Here is a 21,350-nt window from a genome sequence, read left to right as displayed (position 1 = left end):
TCTTTTCTATTGTTATTGTAAAGATGATGTACAGAGGGGTTTCAGTTACATAAGTCAGGTAATGAGCACATTTCTTTTTGAACAGTGTTGCCTCTTCTCTCAGTTTTTCCCTCCTGACCACCCTCCCCAACAAGTTATATAATTCATTTTCAACATAGTGTCTAACGAGTATCACTGCTGCATTTGTTCACAATTTGTCCCCCCATTTCTGTACCCCCCCTTTACCCTCCTCAAAACAGATAAATTTACATACAAAACTAAAAGTACAAAAATAAAAACAGCAACAAAGAGGAGAAAACACAAAACAAAAACAAACAGTACAAGAAATGTATCCAATGCCCAACGTATGATACTGTAACCTCTCTGTACATCAGTTTGATAATAAAAATTTGAGGGAAAAAAATAAGTAAACTAACAAAAAAATTCATCTTCATTTCTTGTAGCTCATTTCAATAAACATTTTATATAATCATATGCACATAGCTCATGAGCCCTTGTGATTCTCTCCTGTGAATATCCTCCTTTGGTCTCCCTGTAGATATTTCTTATCTTTTACCATCCATTGTGCTTACTTGTAGATTTATAGGTACATTCTAATTACTAAAATGAGGGGAAACATGCAACCTATGTTTCTTTGAGTCTGGTTACTTTGCTTAATGTAATTTTTACCAAGTCTGTCCATTTCCTTTAATAATGGTACAATATCATTCCTTCTGATGTAAGCACAGAATTCTATTGTGTGTATAGGCCACATTTTCTTGATCTATTCAATCTACTGATGAGCACCTGGGCTCGTATCTTAGCTGTGGTAAATAATATCTTATTCAAAACCAGATCTGAGGCCTTCAAAACAATCACCAAGCCAAAAACAAACAAACAAATGTATAATACCTCAAAAGACTTTGTTGTGAAAGTAAGAATACCTGAGTTTGCTAACCATTCATGTTTAGCAATTAATTGTCTAATAGTTCCAAAATTCACTTGATTGCACTAGGACTCTGTTTTCCCATCTATAAAATAAAAGTAATTCATGTGAATGCATTTGAAAATATACTATCTAACATGATAATATTTATTGAGACTTCTCATGTGCTAGGTCAACCTGCATATACAAATTTCATAAAAAAGAATAAGTTCAGATTCTTTGCATTGTGTTAAAAAAAGTTCACAGAACTTCTAAGTCCCTGAGTACAAAGCTGCTTCCCATTATATTATGTTGTGCCTGCTGCCACCACTATTAGGTGTTAAAAAAGTAGCAAGGGGCTGGAGATATAGCCTAGTGGCAAGAGTGCCTGCCTCGGATACACGAGGCCCTAGGTTCAATTCCCCAGCACCACATATACAGAAAACGGCCAGAAGCGGCGCTGTGGCTCAAGTGGCAGAGTGCTAGCCTTGAGCGGGAAGAAGCCAGGGACAGTGCTCAGGCCCTGAGTCCAAGGCCCACGACTGGCCAAAAAAAAATAAAAATAAAAATAAAAAAGTAGCAAGACAAGTTCATTACGATGAAAGTAGAGACTCAGATAACACAGAAACACAATTAGACTAACCCTTGAAGGTAGATTGGATGGGTTTTGACTTCCCAAATCACTGGATCCTCAGAAGTATTAATGTAAAAGAAGTGGAAATGTAAATAGAAGGTATTCATTAAACAAAGAAGAAACTAATCTGACTCTCATGGAGAGATTATATTGAGGAGAAAGATTATATATATGGAGAAAGAGGTTGGTGTGCAAATATTTTTATTTAATGCATTTCCCCCTACCAAAGAGGAGCCGACCATCACCACATTCAGTGACATAAGTCACATTTAGAAAGACACATATATTTTTCTCTAAAATGCAGAATCTAGGTATGAGGGCTAGAGGTATGGCTCCAATAGTAGACTCCTTGCCTAGCAAGCACAAACCCCACTACCAAAAACAAACAAAAATGAACCAAGTGCTAGTGTCTCATATCTATAAATCTTGCTACTTGAAAGGCAGAGATTGGGAAGAAATGGTTCAAGGGCAGCCCTAGCAAAAAGTTTATGAGATCTCATCTCAAACAAAATAGCTAGTCATGGTGGTATGTACCAGTCATCCCAGCTACAGCAAGAACAGAAAACAGGAAGATTATGTTACTTGCTGGCCTTGGCAAACAGTGAGACACTGTTTCAATAACAATTAGACCAAAAAGGGCTGGACACATGGTTTGAGTGGCAATGTACTGCCTAATAAGTATGAGGTGCCTGAGTTCAAATCTCAGTACTGGCAAAATAAAGCCATGAAAGTAAAAGGGGGTCTATTGGGGGAGAAAAAAAGAGAATAAGCAAGACAGTGGAGGGGAGGATAAGAAAGAGAGGGGATAAATATTATCAAAATGTAATATATAGGTATATATTAATAAATAAATTTCGGAGGGCGGGGCCGGGGGAGGGCGGGAGGGCGCGCAGGACCGGACTCGGCCCCCAGAGTGGCCCAGCAGAGCGCCGCCGGCCGAGCACAGGGCGGTGGCGCGATGGCTCCGGCCGTGGACCCCGAGAGCTACTGGGGGCCCCCGACCTCCACGCTGGACTGGTGCAAGGAGAACTACGTCGTGAACCAGTTCATCGCCGAGTTCTGGAATACAGTGAGTAACCTGATTATGATCATACCTCCACTTTTTGGTGCAGTTCAGACTTTTAGAGATGGACTGGAAAAGCGGTACATTGCTGCTTATTTAACACTCACAGTGGTAGGAATGGGTTCCTGGTGCTTCCTCATGACTCTGAAATATGAAATGCAGCTGTTGGATGAACTCCCAATGATTTACAGTTGCTGCGTATTTGTGTACAGCATGTTTGAATGTTTCAAGACGAAGAACTCAGTAAACTACCATCTGCTTTTTACCTTAGTTCTATTCAATTTAATAGTAACCACAGTTTACCTTAAGGTTAAAGAGCCTATTTTCCACCAGGTCATGTATGGAATGTTGGTCTTTAGTACTTCGGTCTATTTATATTGTTACATGGGTATACCCCTGGCTTAGAGGGCTGGGTTATACATCCTTGGGTATATTTTTATTGGGATTTTTATTTTGGAACCTAGATAACATCTTTTGTCATTCATTGAGGAACTTTAGAAAGAAGCTGCCACCTATTCTCGGTGTTAGCACGCAGTGTCATGCATGGTGGCATATTTTAACAGGCCACGGTTCTTACCTCCACATCCTCTTCAGTTTGTATACCAGAACACTTTACCTTAGATATAGGCCAGAAGTAAAGTTTCTCTTTGGAATCTGGCCCATGATCATGCTTGAGCGTCTCAGGAATCACTGAAGAATAACTTTACCAAGGGGAAAAAAAAAATGCCACCTGCCATAGTCCTGGAATGATAGATAAGAAAGTCCAGAAGATCTACACATCCAGATACATCATGACCATCGCAACAGGAGAGACTTTCCAACTAATGCTGCCAACCCCTTGGAGAACGGGGAATGGGCCTGTTGGGTGACTAGCTCCTGGCTTTAGCTCATTTTGTTTCCTCATCTTCATCCTGAGATGTTTATAAAGAAACAAATATGATGTGTTTTATTCAAGAATGCCTGGGAAACTGGGACTTTCTTAACAACAGTCTTTGGAAATTAAAAATAAATAAATACATAAATAAAGTTCACTTTTAACCCCATTGTATGCTATTTTTAAAAAGATCTGGCACTCCATGCTTATCAATCCATGCTTATTACATGCTTTTGATTGGAATGTTTTATTTTATAAAATAAAAATTGTATGACTAAAACAAAAAGTAAAATTAGAAATTGACTTGTTTATCAGAAAAAAAATGACCACTGTTGTATAGCAAATCACAAATCCCCCCCAAATTAAAACATGTCTGGATTTTTGTGCCAATGTATCCTAGGTATGAAACACTGGGTCTAATACTGAATATTATAGTACATATTCAATATGTGTTGAATATGAATAGGTATATGTGAATAAGTAGATAAATATCACAGGCCCCATTTGGTGTCACAAGTTAGGTGAGGAAATACAGAGTTGATGTAGTTGACAAAAGACCCCATGAAGGTAGGGGCAGCTGGAGTGGTAGTAGTGGGACTGGGAAGGTGATTTCAATATGACAGTCAGTAGCTCATACACTCTGAATTGAGAATGCTATTTCCTAGTTGTCCCCTGGTAGATATTTCTCTATCATTTGAAGTTCTGCCATGACACCAAATTCATAAGCGAAAAAATGTGAAGAGTTGATAACTAAAATAAAAAAGAATTATTTCTCAGTTTTCTGGAAAACCTAGCAGTGAGACATGAAAATCTCCTATATTTACCCTACATAAAAAAATGTCCCTTTGTTGTTTTTCTCTTTCCAACTTTGGCCAACTATAAATTGCTTGTTTGGGATGAGGTTCCTAAACATCTCCTAAGTTAATTATTCATTTTTAGTGATGAACAGAAAGTTTGAACTCTACACATGGGACAAATGACCTAGCAGCACTTTGGAACTTCGACTCATTGCTGTGCATCTGTTTAGCTTACTATCTAAATTTGGAAGTGACTATGGAAGAGAATTGGACTCTAGATATCATGTGTAGGCCAAAGATCAAGATATACAGAGAATTAATTCAAGCCAAAGCATCCTCCCAAAGGTATAGTATGGATGACAGCTTCCAGATGCACATATAGTTCAAAATAGATTTAAGAGTAGATAGATCGCTGGACACTGATGAAAGTGAGCTATACAACTCGTAGGTGGAGATGTGGGGGCGGAGAATGAGGGAACAGAAGACACTGTAGAAAAGGAACAATAAGGGAAACAATAATAAAAAGGACTAGATAAAAGAGAAAGGTGTGTGGCATAGTTTCTATAAACTAAACTGCTCAGAAAAAGGCAAATTCTTATCTGTTATACTTCCAAGATAAAGTGAGAAGTGACTGAAGACTTTTTTGGTTTTGATTCCTGTATAATGCTTCAAAACTCCATCTACCCATCTTAAATGGGTAGACACTGCCATGAGATCTTCCTGCTAAGCTAGGAATGCATAGGACCTTGGAAATATTATTATCACTCTTCAGCACTGAGACTCAGTGGTTGAGAAAGTGTGGGGACTGGAACATGCATGCATACCTATTTAAGAGTACTAGGGCCAAATGAGAGAGTGATAAGGGGAAGGGGCTGATTGGAATATGCTGTAAATATGTATGGAAAATGGAAACTAATGTAAACAAACAAACAAACAGTGATAGTTTGGATTAGTGAGATTCCAGATTATTAAGATAAAACAATAGAAAATATTATCAAGAACAAAAAGATACTGGAAGTAGTTGATCACAAATTAAAACAATCTAAAGATCTTAATGCAGAACATTCATGTGACTCCTATCCTCCATATGTTATAACTTTTCTAGGGTAGATTCAGTAAGAATGTATGTGGATCAAATGTCAGGGCAAGAAATGTTTGTCCAAGAACTTAAATGATTTAATTAGATAACTTTACCAAGGGCACCCAGATCCAAGGACATGTCAACTGAGGTGTGACCTAATTTAAATTTTATTTTCTTCAGAAATGTCCAGGCCTTGGCAAGTTTGAGAATCCGGGAAGACTTCAAATCTTGCCAGGAGACTGAAGGAAGATTGTGATGGCTCCACATAGGGAGAGACATGGAGAATTATTCTGGATAAAATCATTCTGTTCAACCTAGCAGTGCTTGAGAGGGACCTCCAGAAAGGCTAGTGGTAGCATTCCCTAAACCAAAAGTAATGAATAACTGCAGGTAATAGGATGTAGATGGGAAAACTGTGGGCCCCAATTTTCCAGGAATTTTTATACGGTATTCTGGAATGAGACACTGTGCATTGTCTTTGGAGGGCAGATTCAGACTAAATAAAAAATAAGAGAAGCCTTTAAGTGTGAAAGTGTGAAAGTGTGTAATCAATTTTAGTTGCATAGGTCCAAGCATAGTACTAATGGGAACAAAGTCATGGATTCAATCCCAACCTCTAGCATTTAAAAATAAGTCTGTCAGGCTGGGGATATGGCCTAGTGGCAAGAGTGCCTGCCTCATATACATGAGGCCCTGGGTTCGATTCCCCAGCACCACATATACAGAAAATGGCCAGAAGTGGCGCTGTGGCTCAAGTGGCAGAGTGCTAGCCTTGAGCAAAAAGAAGCCAGGGACAGTGCTCAGGCCCTGAGTCCAAGCCCCAGGACTGACCAAAAAATAAATAAATAAATAAATAAAAATAAAAATAAGTCTGTCCAACATAGATTGATCTTAGAATTTTAGTCACTTTATTCTAATGACCCCATAAAAACTAATCAATAGATCATAAACACTTCCTCAATATTGGAAAAACCAAACACCCTGTAGTTCATCAGGAATGATAGATTAATATCTATCAATACTTAATATTCAACAGCAGAAGGAGTGTGTTTTACAGATTTCAAAAAGCAAAATGGACCTGCATATAGCACAGAAATCAACTGTCAATATATTTCTATACAAAAACAGTTCGTCCTCTTTGCTGCAGCCCATCATGTTTTAGGTATTGCACTGAGCATGTTCCATGTATAAACATATTCCAAATTATTTTTAAACATGTTAAGATATAACTGTACCAACTAAAATATAGGAGAACATTGTTCCATGCAGCCATTTCCTTTTGTTGCTGTTCATTTTTGTTTTGTGGAGATGATTTTTCCCATTTTCAGTTAAAAAAAGGTAGAGCTAGGCCAAAGGAACATCTTGTTCTCAATCCCTGTAATAAATGAAGGCAAAACCAGCTTTAAGTCTCTTAAATTCTGACAATATTCTTGCGAAGGTGTGTTATGACCTCCTTCTTCTATTATCTTTGTTTGCTTCTTCATAAGTACTACACATTTGTCTATCCACACATTCACCTTTCTTAGCCTGTCTGAGAGGTTGACTAATGTAGAAAATGAGTCAGAGAATTTGGTTTGCTGGGAGGCTAAGATTTATAAAGGGGAAATTATAAATTCTTCATTTGTAATGACTTTTAAGGATGAGTCCCCCATCCCTTAGCAAAACGGTACTCTTGCCCTCATGGTTCTTCAAGGAAGGGGGTAGCTGATTCACCTTACTCTAGGGAATAAAGTTTTTCAATTAATCTGAAAGAAATCAAAGAATCTTATATTGTTATTAGAGTTAGATTGATACAAATCATTTGGTTTGACTAGAATGCAAATAAAAATTTAGGGAAAGTAAAGAGAAAAAAACTTGTGTAAAAATCATAGTCAGTAAGGTAACAGAAACTTCAAGGGGACAGCTAGAAAACAATACTTAGTTCAAATGAAACAATCTCATAAAAGAGTCCATACATTTTGGGGGGAGTTTGACACATAGAAAGTAATATCATGGAAGAGGTAGATGAGAAATTAGTGGAAGAGCTAAAAAGTAGCATACACACACGCCTTCAGCAAATAATTATTCAACACCTAACCTGTAACAGGCATTATTCTGGGTTTGGGGAATATAGAAATGAACAATGGCATATACATACAATGGAATTTTATTCATCCATTAGAATGAATGATATTGCATCATTTGCAAAGAAATGGAAGGACCTAGAAAAAATATGTTCAGAAATGCAAGCCAGGCCCAGAGAAACAAAGGTTGCATGTGATTATATGTGGAAGCTAGATTTAGTTTATAAATATATGAAGTAAATACCTTGGGCTCTATGCAAGTATACACAAAAGTATTAACTGAAATATGGTGGACTCTGGGGAGAACTCAGTGTAATTCTTTAGAAAGGAAACAAAGGGTGAACAAATGCAGCAGTGGCACTCACTAGACACTATATTGAAAATGAACTACACAACTTGTGGATGGGGACAGAAGGGGAAAACTGGGAAAGAGTGAGGGAAGGGTTGATCCTATCAAGACACACTGCATTCACACACTGCCTTGTTGAATGTAAACTCCTTTGTAAAACTACTTAAAGATAATAAAAATGCATTTTAAATCAAGAAAGAGGCTTTACACAGCATTGAAGAATGGAGAGAAACTTCTTCACAGGGCAACTCAGGAAGGACTCCCTGAGTAGATGTCTTATGAAGAAAAAGTGAGAAGGAAAGGCATTCAGGGAGAGATCAAAGGTACTGAGAAATTAAACAAATGTAGGTTGATATGCAGGAACAATGAGGTGACTATAGCTAAGATAGCGTAGAAAGGGTACTAGGAACTGGGATCTAATAACTGATGAGGAGACAGCTAGGTGGGGATTTATATTTCATAGTAAGGAGGATGATGCTTGGTGACATTGAAATCAAAAGTTATATTTAGCAATATAATATGGTTGTCTTAAAATTTGTAAAGAAGGTAAGTCTTTGTCAAATATTTTTATCATTAAAATAAGAGAGCAAGAGAGGAAACTTGTAGATGTGATAGCTCTGGCCTTTTTTTAAGAGATGGAGAGGGAACCCAGGTTGCTCTGTGCTAGGCAAATGCTCTACCATTGAGCCACACACCTCTTAAGCATGATTATTATTATTATCGTGATCATTACATGGCAATATACTTATATGAACATTCATAAATATGTGTACCTCAAATAAGTATGCCTTTTACATGTCAGCAATACCTTGATAAATTTTAGTGCAGTGACCTGATCTGACTTATTATTGAATGGGGACCAAGCCAGAGACAAGAAAACCAACAAATAAATTACTGACAAAATCTAGGTAAGTAATGATGTCCTAGAATAAAGGATGGAAGTGCAAGTGGGAATGGGGAATAAATATATTCGGGATGGGGCTCATGAAGGCTTGGGACTTACGGATTCATTTGCTGTCTATTTAACCCATGTGGTGCCCTGGGCACTATTCTCAGTATAGGGATGTATCAGTGAAAGAAGAAGACAAAGTCCTTGTTCTTGGCAAATTTACATTTGAGTGGGAAGGAATTAATCAAAGTATGAATGTAATTTCAAGTTTTGGAAAGAGCTGTGAGAAGTATAAATCAGAGAGGGAAAAGAGACAGGCTGCCACTCAAACCCTGTTCTTATCAGCACAGTTTTAGAAGCATCATGTTCGATTTTCACACACCCCCAACTAGGGCCTAATAACCACATCACAGAAACACAAGAAAAAGTACAAACATTATTTCAACTGGAGATATTAACAGGGATCTCACAGACTTCCAGGGTTCCAGGAACTTCTATTATATATATATATATATATATATATATATATATATATATATATATATATATAATCAAATTGAATTACAGAGAGGTTACAGTTTCATACGTTAGGCATTGGATACATTTCTTGTACTGTTTTTTACCTCGTCCTTCATTCCCCCTCCCCCCTCCCCCTTTCCCTTTCTCCCCAAGAGTTCTTCAGTTCATTTACACCAAACATTTTTGCAAGTATTGCTTTTGTAGTTGTTTGTCTTTTTTTACCAGGAACTTATTTTATATTGGTTCAGGTCAAGGAAGTACTTAGAACAACTCTATGTGAACCACCATGATATATCTTGACAGTATGAGAAAATGGAGGCAGGCATAATAAGAGTGAGATACAGTCATAGGCATAATTACATGAAAGGTAATTGTCCTAGCCTCTCCTGCATCAGATTGTTTAAGGGGACCAAGTTGGAAATTTTTCATTTTTTAAATTTTCATTAGCATAAATTAATTGTACAGAGGGGTTTCACTGTAATATTTACAACATGCATATAGTATTCTTTGATCAATGTCACCCCATCTATTACTTTTTAAAAATACCCTCCCTCATTCCCCTGCTTTTGAACAGTTTTTGTTGAGTGTCATTGAACTATATTCAAGTATACATAATGTATTTCTTTTTTGGCAGGGTTTTGTTTGTTTTGTTTTTTGCCAGTCCTGGGGCTTGAACTCAGGGCCTGAGCACTGTCCCTGGCTTCTTTTTGCTCAAGGCTAGCACTCTGCCACTCAAGCCACAGCGCCACTTCTGGCCATTTTCTATATATGTGGTGCTGGGGAACCGAACCCAGGGCTTCATGTATACGAGGCAAGCACTCTTGCCACTAGGCCATATCCCCAGCCCCCATGTATTTCTTTTTTAAAGAATATATATTAGGGAGGAGGTAACAAGTGTGACAATAAATGTATTCACTACCTTATGTAACTGTAACCCTCTGTACATCACCTTGACAATAAAATTAAATTTTAAAAATATATTTTGTTGATATTATAGAGGTGATATACAGAGGGGTTACAGTTACATGAGTCAGGTAATGAGTACATTTATTTTTCTACCATGTCACTCCTTCCTTCGTTCTCTCCCAGTTTTTCCCTTCCATCCCCACCCACATGTTGTGTAGTTTATTTTCCATATAGTGTCTAGTGAGTACCACTGCTGCATTTGTTTACCCTTTTTCCAACTATTTCTGTGTCTCCTCTTACCTTCCCAAAGATGAATAAACTGACAAGACAAAAGGAAATGACAACAAAAACAGCAACCAAAAAATAACTGATCTTTCCATTTCTTGGAGATCATTTTGAAAAATATTTTAGATAATCATACACACACACATACCTATTGAAATCTCATATAAATATCCTCCTTTGGTTTCACTGTGTATCTAGAGACTTGTTTAATTGTCATATCCAAGTGGAATTTTTTGTCTTTCACCATCCAATGTGTTTACTTATAGATTTATAGGCACATTATAGTTACCACAAATGAGGGAAATCATGCAACCTTTGTTCCTTTGGGTCTGGCTTACTTTGCTTACTATAAATTATTCCAAATCTTTCCATTTCTTAGGGAATGGGGAAATATCCTTCTGATGGAAGCATACAATTCTATTGTGTGTGTGTGTGTGTGTGTGTGTGTGTGTGTGTGTGTGTGTGTGTGTGTATATATATCACATTTTCTTAACCCATTCAATTGCTGAGGGGCATCTTAGCTATGGCAAACAATGCTGCAATGAACATCATTGTGCTGGTAGCTTTGTGTAGCGTTGTTTGTGGTCTGTTGGATAAATGCCCAGGAGTAGAATTGCTAGGCCATAGGGAAGCTCTATGTTTAGCTTTTTGAGGAACCTCTATAATGTTTTCCAGAGTATTTGAACAAGTTTGCATTCCCACCAACAGTGTAGCAGTGTTCCCTTTTGTCCACATCCCCACCATCATTTGTTATTTATTGTTAGTCTTCTTGATAATAGTGTGAGGTGGAATCTCAATGTTGTTTTGATTTGCATTTCTTTTATGGCCAGAGACATTGAATATTTCTTCATGTGTCTATTTTCCATTCTTACGTCTTTGAGAATTCTCTCTGTCTTTAGCCCATTCATTAATTGAGTGGTTGTTTCTTTGGTGATTTGTTTGGGGACAGTTAACTTTTTGAGCTTTAAGTATATTTTAGATATGAGGCCCTTGTCTGATGCATAGCTAATAAAGATCTCCCATTCTGTGGTCTATTTATCTTGTTAGCCATTTGATTTACCATGCAGAAACTCTTCAGTTGGAGGCAATTACGTTTATCCAGTCTTTCTTGGATTTGTTGTGATTCTGAATCTTCACTTAGGAAGTTTCCACTCATGCCTAGGAACCCCACTGTTTCCCATGTCCCTTCCTGTAATATTTTTAGGTTATCTGTCCTTACATTGAGGTCTTTGATGCATTTGTAATTGATTATGGCACAGGGTGATATATATATATATATATATATATATAAAGATTTAGCTATAATTTTCTGCACATGTATAGCCAATTTTGCCAGCAGCATTTGTTGAAGAGACTTTTTCTTCCAACCTGTGTTTTGGGTTCCCTAATCAAATATTAGGTAGCTATAGGTCTTTGGGTTCATTTCTGGATTTTCTATTCTATTATATTGCTCCTTGGGCCTATTCTTGTGCCATTACTTTTATTACTTGTATTACTTACATTATATATTTCTATATTTACCCTGTCACCCTGTCCTTTTGACCTCTACTCCTACCTGCTGAAATTCCCCCATAAACAACTCCCTTTTTATAATCATAACATATTATTGCTTGGATGAGTCTAGATTCTACATATAAGTGAAAGAATGTGATATTTGTCTTTGTGACTTTGGCTCACTTATCTCACTTAACACGACCATGTCCAGCTCCAACTATTTTCCTTTGAATGACATAATTGCATTCTTCTTTATGGTCAAAGAATCTATTGCATACATGTATCACCTTTTCTTTACCCAGTCAATGGTTGTTGGGCACCTAGGCTGGTTCCATATGTTGGCTATTGTCAATAGTGATTCAGTAAGCACAGCTATGCAGGTTCCTCACTCTATGCTGATTTACATTCCTTATGACAGATGCCCAAGCCTGATACAACAGGATCATCTGGTAGTTCTATTTTTAGTTGCTGGTGGTTACAGAAAGAACCAAAGCAGCAAGAGAATCTCTTATGACTGTTGCCAACCAACAAAACATTACTGCATTTTTTTTTTAAAAAAAAAAGGGCAAAACGGGGACAATTCAAGTGGCAAAGTATGCATGAGGCTATGGGTACAATCTCAGTACCATGAAAAAAGGAAATTTGAGCCAAAATAGTATAATGAAAGGTCAGAAGACAGATGTAGGAAACTTTACAACTTTATGAAGGGAAGTTCTGTTGTAGAAAGCTATATCACCTTGTTTTACTTAACCTCAGAATTTAGAGAAAAATACAGCTATTCCCTGCACTTGTGTATAGCTCTATCTTTTTTACGTTTTTATTTCAAAACTTCTTTTTAATCTATTAGATGACTCTGTATCTTTCATGTCTCTATAAGTTGATGATAAAGGCACTACAATTCCTCCTGTATCCACAGTAAAGAAACAGAGAGCTAGGCACCAGAGCTCACTCCTGTAATCCTAGGTACTCAGGAGGCTGAGTCCTGAGGATCATGGTCCAAGCCAGCCAGGTCAGAAAAGTCCATGAAACTATTATCTCCAATAAGCCACTCAAACACCGGAAGTGGTGCTATGGCTCAAAGTGGTAGAGCACTAGTCTTGAGCCAATGAGCTCATGGATAGACTCCAGGCCTTGAATTTAAGCCCAATGACCTACAAAAAAGAAAGAAAGAAAGATAGGGGGAGGGAGAAAGAGAGAAAGAGTGAGAACCAGAGAAGATGTGGAAACTTGTTTAAAGTCATACAGAATTGGCAATGAAATTAAAATTAGAATTCTGATCATATAAATGCTGCCTTCATACTTTTTCAAGCAGGTCTATAAAATTATTTGAAACCATACAAATGTAGTTAATTTATTGAACACTTACTATATCCTAGACACTAAGCTAAGCTCCCACTCACTCTCTGTCTGTTATCACAGAATTCTCACATCAGCTCCATGGAGTAGCATTATTTTAACTCATATTAGAAATGAAACAGAGGCTGAAAGGGATTAAATGACTATTCATTGCCAATAAATGGAAGAGCCATTATTAACAACTATATCTGGTTGGTTTCAAGATCCATTTACTATATCTGAGCTATAAGAGACCCTAGAGATTATGTGTGCAGTGGTTTTAGTCCGTTATTGTGATATAATTTGTTTATAACATACTTTATTCGATTATATTATGTAATTCTATGCCATTTGACAGATGCCTACTGCAATTAAGCTACCTAGCAATTTCATCACCTCCCAAAATTTCCTTGTATTGTTCTGTAGTCCTTCTTCCATCCGTCACTCCTGGCAACCACTGATTGAATTTCCTCCATTATATGTTAGTTTTTATTTTATCAACTTGCCTACAAATGGAATCATAGCATATGTAGCCTTTTCTGTCTGGCCTTTCTCACTTACCTGCTTTTGAGATTAATCTAGTTCCTTCTTCATGAATAATATTCCATTGCAAAAATTTATCACACCTTTAAAAATCTATTTCTATCAATGAACATAACTATTTAATTCACTAGTGGTGGCTGGAGCACCTGTGAATAAATTCATTTTAAAAGGGGAATCGAAGTGAAGGAAAGGGTGACACTGCTCAAAAAGAAATGTACTCTTTTCCTGACTTACATAACTGTGACCCCTTCTGTACATCACCTTTACAATAACAATTTTAAAAATAAAACAAATAAAAATGGATTCTAAGACTAACGGGAAAAGTTTGGCAATCAGGGGACTTTCTCATTTAGTTACTAATTTAATGAGCAAAATAAGGAAGAATAAATCAGTTACCATGTTAGCAACTATCCTGGGCTGCCTTCAAACTATGATCCTCAGATCTCAGCCTCCAGAGTAGCATAGATTACAGTTGGTGACAATTTGATATATGTATACAGTGTGTTGACCACATTTGAATAGCTAACATTTTCATCTCTTGAAATATGTCCAAAAATCTGATACTTGTACTTATTAATGAGGTGCTGCAACATTTTAATACATGTATATACTATGTGGCTGATAAAAACCAGAGTAATTAATATTACCATTATTACCTTGCATTGGAGCCTCCAAACTCCTGTCCTCTTGTCAGTTATAAAATATAATATTGTAAAGGAAGGAGTAGGAGAAACACTTGGGCTCCTTGGCACAGGATGGAACTTCCTTAACAAAGACCCAGAAAGGCTACAAATCAAAGAAAGGTTGGACAAATGGGACTGCATCAAACTGCAGAGCTTCTGCACGGCAAAGGACATAGCTTGCAAGATAAACAGAAAGGCCACAGACTGGGAGAAGATCTTTACCACCCATTCAACGGACAAAGGCCTCATCTCTAAAATATATGCAGAACTAAAAAAATTACCTTCTTCCAAAACAAAACCGCAAAGAACCAATAGCCCCCTCATCAAGTGGGCTAAAGACTTACAAAGAGACTTCTCTGATGAGGAAATGAGAATGGCCAGGAGACATATGAAAAAATGCTCTACATCACTGGCCACAAAAGAAATGCAAATCAAAACAACATTGAGATTCCATCTCACCCCAGTAAGAATGTCATATATCAAGAAAACTAACAATAACAATTGTTGGAGGGGATGTGGCCAAACGGGAACCCTACTTCATTGTTGGTGGGGATGTAAACTGGTTCAGCCACTCTGGCAAGCAGTATGGAGATTCCTCAGAAGGCTCAATATAGAACTCCCCTATGACCCAGCAGCCCCACTTTTGGGTATCTATCCAAAAGACCACAAACAAAATCACAGTAAAGCCACCAACACAACAATGTTCATCACAGCACAATTTGTCATTGCTAGAATCTGGAACCAACCCAGATGTCCCTCAGTAGACGAGTGGATCAGGAAAATGTGGTGCATACACACAATGGAATTTTATGCCTCTATCAGAAAGAATGACATTGTCCCATTTGTAAGGAAATGGAAGGACTTGGAAAAAATTATACTAAATGAAGTGAGCCAGACCCAAAGAAACATGGAATCTATGGTCTCCCTTATTGGGAATAATTAGTACAGGTTTAGGCAAGTCATAGCAGAGCATCACAAGGCCCAATAGCTATACCCTTATGAACACATAAGATGATGCTAAGTGAAATGAACTCCATGTTATGGAAACAATTGTTATATCACAATTGTAACTACTTTCAACGTCCCATGTGTATCTGTAGCTTCTATTATTGATGATGTTCTTGTATCCCCTTCCTGTGGTTGTACCTACACTATCTCTGTAATCTTATCTGAGTATATTGGAAACCATGTATACTGGTATTAGAACTAGGAAATTGAAAGGGAATACCAAATTTGACAGACACAGGGTAAAAAAAGACAAACAACTACAAAAGCAATACTTGCAAAACTGTTTGGTGTAAGTGAACTGAACACCTCGGGGGGGGGGAAGGGAAAGGGGGAGGAGGGAGGGGGGTATGAGGGACAAGGTAACAAACAGTACAAGAAATGTATCCAATGTCTAACGTATGAAACTGTAACCTCTCTGTACATCAGTTTGATAATAAAAATTTGAAAAGAAAAAAATATATATAATATTGTAAGTTATTGTAAGGTATAGTCACTCCACTGTCCTGTGTATTGCTACAGCTTATTACTTGTATGTTATGGTACCTGGTTGCTTAATTTTTATTGCCCTTTCCCCTCCCCTTTCTAGGTCTCTAGAAATTGTTACTGTACATTGAAATCAACTTTTTATGACTCTATTATACAATTTAAAATATACAATGTCCTTCAGTATCTGCAGATGATTTGTTGTAGGACCCATGTGGCGATCAAAGTTTTGAGGTATTCAAGTCACTCATATGAAATGGCATAGGAATTGAGGGTACTGCTCATTACTTAGCACTTTGGTAGCATGTGCCTGGACTTGATCACTACAAAAAATAAACTATGTTACAATTAAAATCATATAAAATGTTTTCATGTTTGCCTAACACATACAATTACCCATATATGTTTATGGTAATTTTTGTAGTTTGGTGGTACTAGTGATTAAGCTCAGGCCCTCGCCCACTTGCCAGGTGGGAGCTCTACCACTTGAGTCACATCCCAGACCCTTTCTGCATTGACTGTTTAAATGTGTGGACCAGCCAGTTTGTGATCCTCCTACTTGTGCTTCTCTGAGACAGTGAGTATGACAAGCTTGCATCATCGCATCCAGCCATTGTGCTTCTCCTCTACCTGGGATGACAAGCATATGCCACCACTCCCAGACATTGATTGTGATGAAATTTTATGCTGGCCTGAAACTATGGCTTCCCCCGATCTCTCTGTCCCAAGTACCTAGGTTTACAGACTTGAGTCATCTTCTCTGGCCTTCCCATACATTGTAAGTCATTTCTAGATTACTTTTTTTTAAAACATTTTTTTCTTATTTATTGTCAAAGTGATGTACAGAGAGGTTACAGTTTCATAGGTTAGGCCTTGGGTACATTTCTTAAAACTCTGTTGTAAACAGTTATATTCTGGAGAGAGCAACAGCAAGGAAAGAAAGTTTGTACGTGTTCAGTACAGATTGGAGAGATACGGTGTACAGTAAGCTTAACAACTGACACTGTATTTTAATATCCATAAAGAAAAAAATATTGGGGAATAGGCAATTGATTTCAATGTTTTAGTTATTAAACAAATATTAAGTTTCTACTTTCAGTCAGGATCTGTGGAAGGTTCTGGAGCAAGGTTCCTAATTTTTGCAAAATGTTTTCAATTTCATTTCAAGTTCACATTATGAAATGCACATAAATTATGGGAATTATTAAAATATTAAAAGAAAAAACAAGACAGACTTCAGGCAGAAAGAAATTAGGAAACTAGAAGAAATGTTAAGCATTATCATTTTATTTTTTGTTGGCTGTGGGGCTTGAACTCAGGGCCTGGGTACTGTCTCTCAGTTCTTCTGCTCAATGCTAGTGCTCTGCCATTTTGAACCACGATGCCACTCCCAGCATTATCATTTTAATGATCCTGCTTTGCGGAAGAGAAATAGTCCACTCTCCAACTCAGATCGCTAGAAATTAAAATAATATTTATAATTTTACTAATGATGCCACTATCACAAAATGGTAGCTACATCATCAGGTCATTTACTTCTTTATTGAATTTGTAGAGGTACCACTTGTAGACAAATGACATAGTAGATTCTGGAATGGGAGCCGTAGAATTGATTCTTCTGCTAACTAGCTTGATAACCAGAATTGTATCACTCTCTCTGGCCTTCAGATTTGCACATCGATATAACTGAAAGGTTGTGTTTAGTTAGCCAAGAACATCTGTAGTTCTAACATTCTGTGTCTAGGTGTAATTTTATATAGATTTTCTTTCACTTCAAAAAAAATAGCATCATATCATCAATTTGCTCTGCAACTTGTTTTTCCCCCTTGGCAATATATCATGAACATTCTTCCAGATCAATATATATAGATCTATCTCTTTGGCTTTAAATGCTAGCTCTGACTTTAAAGGTAGGCAAACACAGCATCTAGCTTTGGCCTTGCCAGCACTAACATTTTATTTCTAGACATTTAAACTCTGAAGGCTATCAATTTCAGCATTGGTATTAACTTAATTTAAATAGGAATATGACCCCTAGGAAGATGTTGTGAACTAATCAATGGTGGGTTTTTGACAACCCTTCAGGTTGAATATTGTATTTCCTACCCTCCATCTCAGGCTGTTGGATAATGAGGCCTACCTTGCTTCACTTCAGGAAGTGACATGAAAATAGTTGTTTAAAACAGGAATGATTTTTATCAAAATTTGAGAAAATTCTCCAAGAAAATAAATGAGCTTCAAATAGCATTTTTCCTTGAAATATTCAAGGGGATTTAAGAAATGGATACAGTGTTCCATTCACCAGGTCTGAGTTTTCAACTGGAAAGAGGAAATGGGAGCACAGTTGAGTTCACTTATTCAGCCTGCCATTCTTTCACTCAAGACCCTCTCTCTGCTTTGGTCCCTTCATCTATAACGTGGAGCTAATGATAAGACTTACTGGTAGTACTCATTGCATATTCAGATGAGCATAAATGACTTCAGTTATTTCAGGCAGGAAATGGTTCAATAAAGAGAATTGGGGGGCTGGGAATATGGTCTAGTGGTAAAGTGCTCGCCTCGTATACATGAAGCCCTGGGTTCGATTCCTCAGCTCCACATATATAGAAAAAGCCAGAAGTGGCGCTGTGGCTCAAGTGGTAGAGTGCTAGCCTCGAGCAAAAAAGAGAATTGAGGACCTGCAAACTCTTTGAGATGGCTATGAAAGGGACTGTTAAAGGCACTGTTACCAGCAATTTCACCCAGTTGTAGAAATCTTGGGAAATTTTCTGTTAGACGGCTCTTATTATTGAAATTGTAATTTCAGATTCACATTATGAAATACACATAGACTATGGACATTATTCGTTTATATCAATTATTACTTTATATTAAATGTTAGAAATTTACTACCAATGACATCATAGAAGGTGGGATTTCATTTGAATGACCAGAATGCACTTACATGTCTTCTGCCAAAGTCCACACACACTTATCAGGAAGAGCAATGGTGGTATCTATTCTGCTTCCCAAATGTGGTTTCTAAACTTTGCAATATCAGGTGAGAGCTCTAAGGACAGAGATAGTGTTGCAGACGATGACATAGATTATTTATAATAGTTTACATGAGTTTTAATGATGCTTTTGGGGGGAAAAGAAATGTTCCATTCTGTATGACAGATTACATGTGAATTTCAAATGAAAATCACAAGTAGTTTCCAACCCTTACCACAAACTGGCAGCTATTCTACTAGATTCTTTCTTCATTTATCAGCTCATTAGTGTAAGTACAGCTCTCAGATAAAATGGCATAGAGGAATCTGAAGGTGGAGGTCATAGAATTGATTCTGCTATGGACTAACTTTCACAATAGTCCAAAACACACAAAATAAAGTTTGTCCTACATATAAAGAAATGTTACCAAAAATTATGTTGTCTGGGTCCCAAGAGTTTTAGATGCTATGAAATGCAGGACTTATTTGCTTCCTACATAGCCCATCCCAAGGTTGTTACTTCACATTAACATTCAGGCATCTATACAAATGTCTATTCAATATGCATTTGTTGCATATTAAATAACATGTCTTGCGCTTATTGCTAGGAGTACAGCAGAGAAGGAAGCATGCTTCTTATAACCCCTCAAAGAATTTATTGGTGAGGTGGATGAAAAGATACATGCATGTGCAATGTTATAGTCTGAATTTATATCTTCCTAGATTTTGTTTGCAAGATACTTAGTGTTTTACAATTTATACTATTCTTGAACATGTTATATCATCTTCGAACTAAACATAAAACTATTGTTCTAAGTATTATTTACTGCCATTTACAGATGATGAGAAGGTTTGGGGAGTCAGTGAGGTTACCAAGGCCAAGCAATAGTGACGTGATAAGAGACAATACAGTTCTTCTAAGCTTTCCAGATTAATGACCTTTCTGATGAGAGCTTGAAGTAATCAGGGACTCCTTGGAAAAGAGGACTAACAAAGAGATAAAATTATTGTCGAGCCTAGAAAAGAGAACTATTCTGTGTTCAGGTTCAAAATATGAACAAGTCACTATCTATATGATCTTGGGAAAATTTCTGCCATAGTTTTTATCTATAATAGGGAAAAACAGAACTGACCTTGTTGGTACAGAGTATGTAAAAGATTATGTGTGCTAATTTATGCAGAATATTGAGAACTATCATACTATAGGACATAGTAAGAAGATCTGCTCAGATGTACATGACTTGACTGGGCTATGACCCAGAACATTGGAGCTGCCATCCAGAGAACACATCTAACACAGAACCCATCAGCCATTTAAGATGAACTTTGGTATAACCACTGGTTAATCCAATTATAGAATCTTCAGAAATGTTGACTTATAAACACTGAAGGGTCTGTGGGAATAAGTTACCATATGAGTCTTGAGGCGGAGAAGTTTTAAGGTCCTTGCATACCTGGGATCTCATAAATCACTCATTGATTTTGAAATGATGTCACCTCATTGCCAATACCCCTGTACCAAAATGACATTCTGAAGTTACTAAAACACACAGAGAAGAGCCTCATATCCAAGGACAGCCAGCACTTCAAAATAACTGAGCCATAACTGGACCATATCTGGAGTTCTTAAAGACTTTTTCTGGGGAAAATTTACAAATTTAAGTGATAAAAAGAATTCTGAAGAGTTGAGAATGTATGTTACTTCAGAACAATTCATCTTAGAGGATAAGCAATATGTTGATTCCTAAAAATGCAAAAGAAAATGCAAGAACTATTTTCATTTCTCAGAGAAGTCCTTGAGCACTTCTTTTGATGGTAATGTGGCTTGAACTGTTGTCCTAAAGAGGCAGTGGACTGAAATCCTTAATACAGTTTTAGGGAATGTAAAAGAAATGAACTTCTTTCCAGAGAACTATGACTTTTGCAAGAACATAGAATTTCATAAATAGCCCAAGAGACCAATGAGTAGATACCATAAGTTCTACCAGGATTTATATTTGAACTAGTAGCTGGAACAGATGCCCATAACTGAGCACCTACCAGAGATTTGCTGACCATGGCAGCATGTCATCTGCAGAAACTAGAACAACAATTTTTAGAAGCACTGTAGAAACAGTATGTGGTGGACCTGGACCTGTAGCTTCGGTTTTCTTTTTCATTTCTTATTTTTTTTTTTTTTTTTGGCCAGTCCTGGGGCTTGGACTCAGGGCCTGAGCACTGTCCCTGGCTTCTTTTTGCTCAAGCCTAGCACTCTGCCACTTGAGTCACAGCGCCACTTCTGGCCATTTTCTATATATGTGGTGCTGGGGAATTGAACCCAGGGCCTCATGTATATGGGGCAAGCACTCAGTTTTCTTTACATAAAGAATAAGCTGCATACAAACAGACAGAGACAATTTATGCTAAGAACATGAGCATGACAGAAGACCTGAACCCACTGATCAAATGAACATAGCTTCAGTCTTCAT

General features: G+C 37.3%; 1 pseudogene; it reads left to right on the top strand.

The window, feature by feature from the left end:
- Nucleotides 1–2,464: 2,464 nt before the first annotated feature.
- LOC125343625 lies at nt 2,465–3,578 on the top strand (annotated as a pseudogene).
- The last annotated feature ends 17,772 nt before the right edge of the window (nt 3,579–21,350 follow it).

This window comes from Perognathus longimembris, chromosome 28 (assembly GCF_023159225.1).
Source record: "Perognathus longimembris pacificus isolate PPM17 chromosome 28, ASM2315922v1, whole genome shotgun sequence".
Lineage (NCBI taxonomy): Eukaryota > Metazoa > Chordata > Mammalia > Rodentia > Heteromyidae > Perognathus > Perognathus longimembris.
Note: the sequence above shows the minus strand (reverse complement) of the source record. Positions and strands in the feature narration are given on the sequence as shown.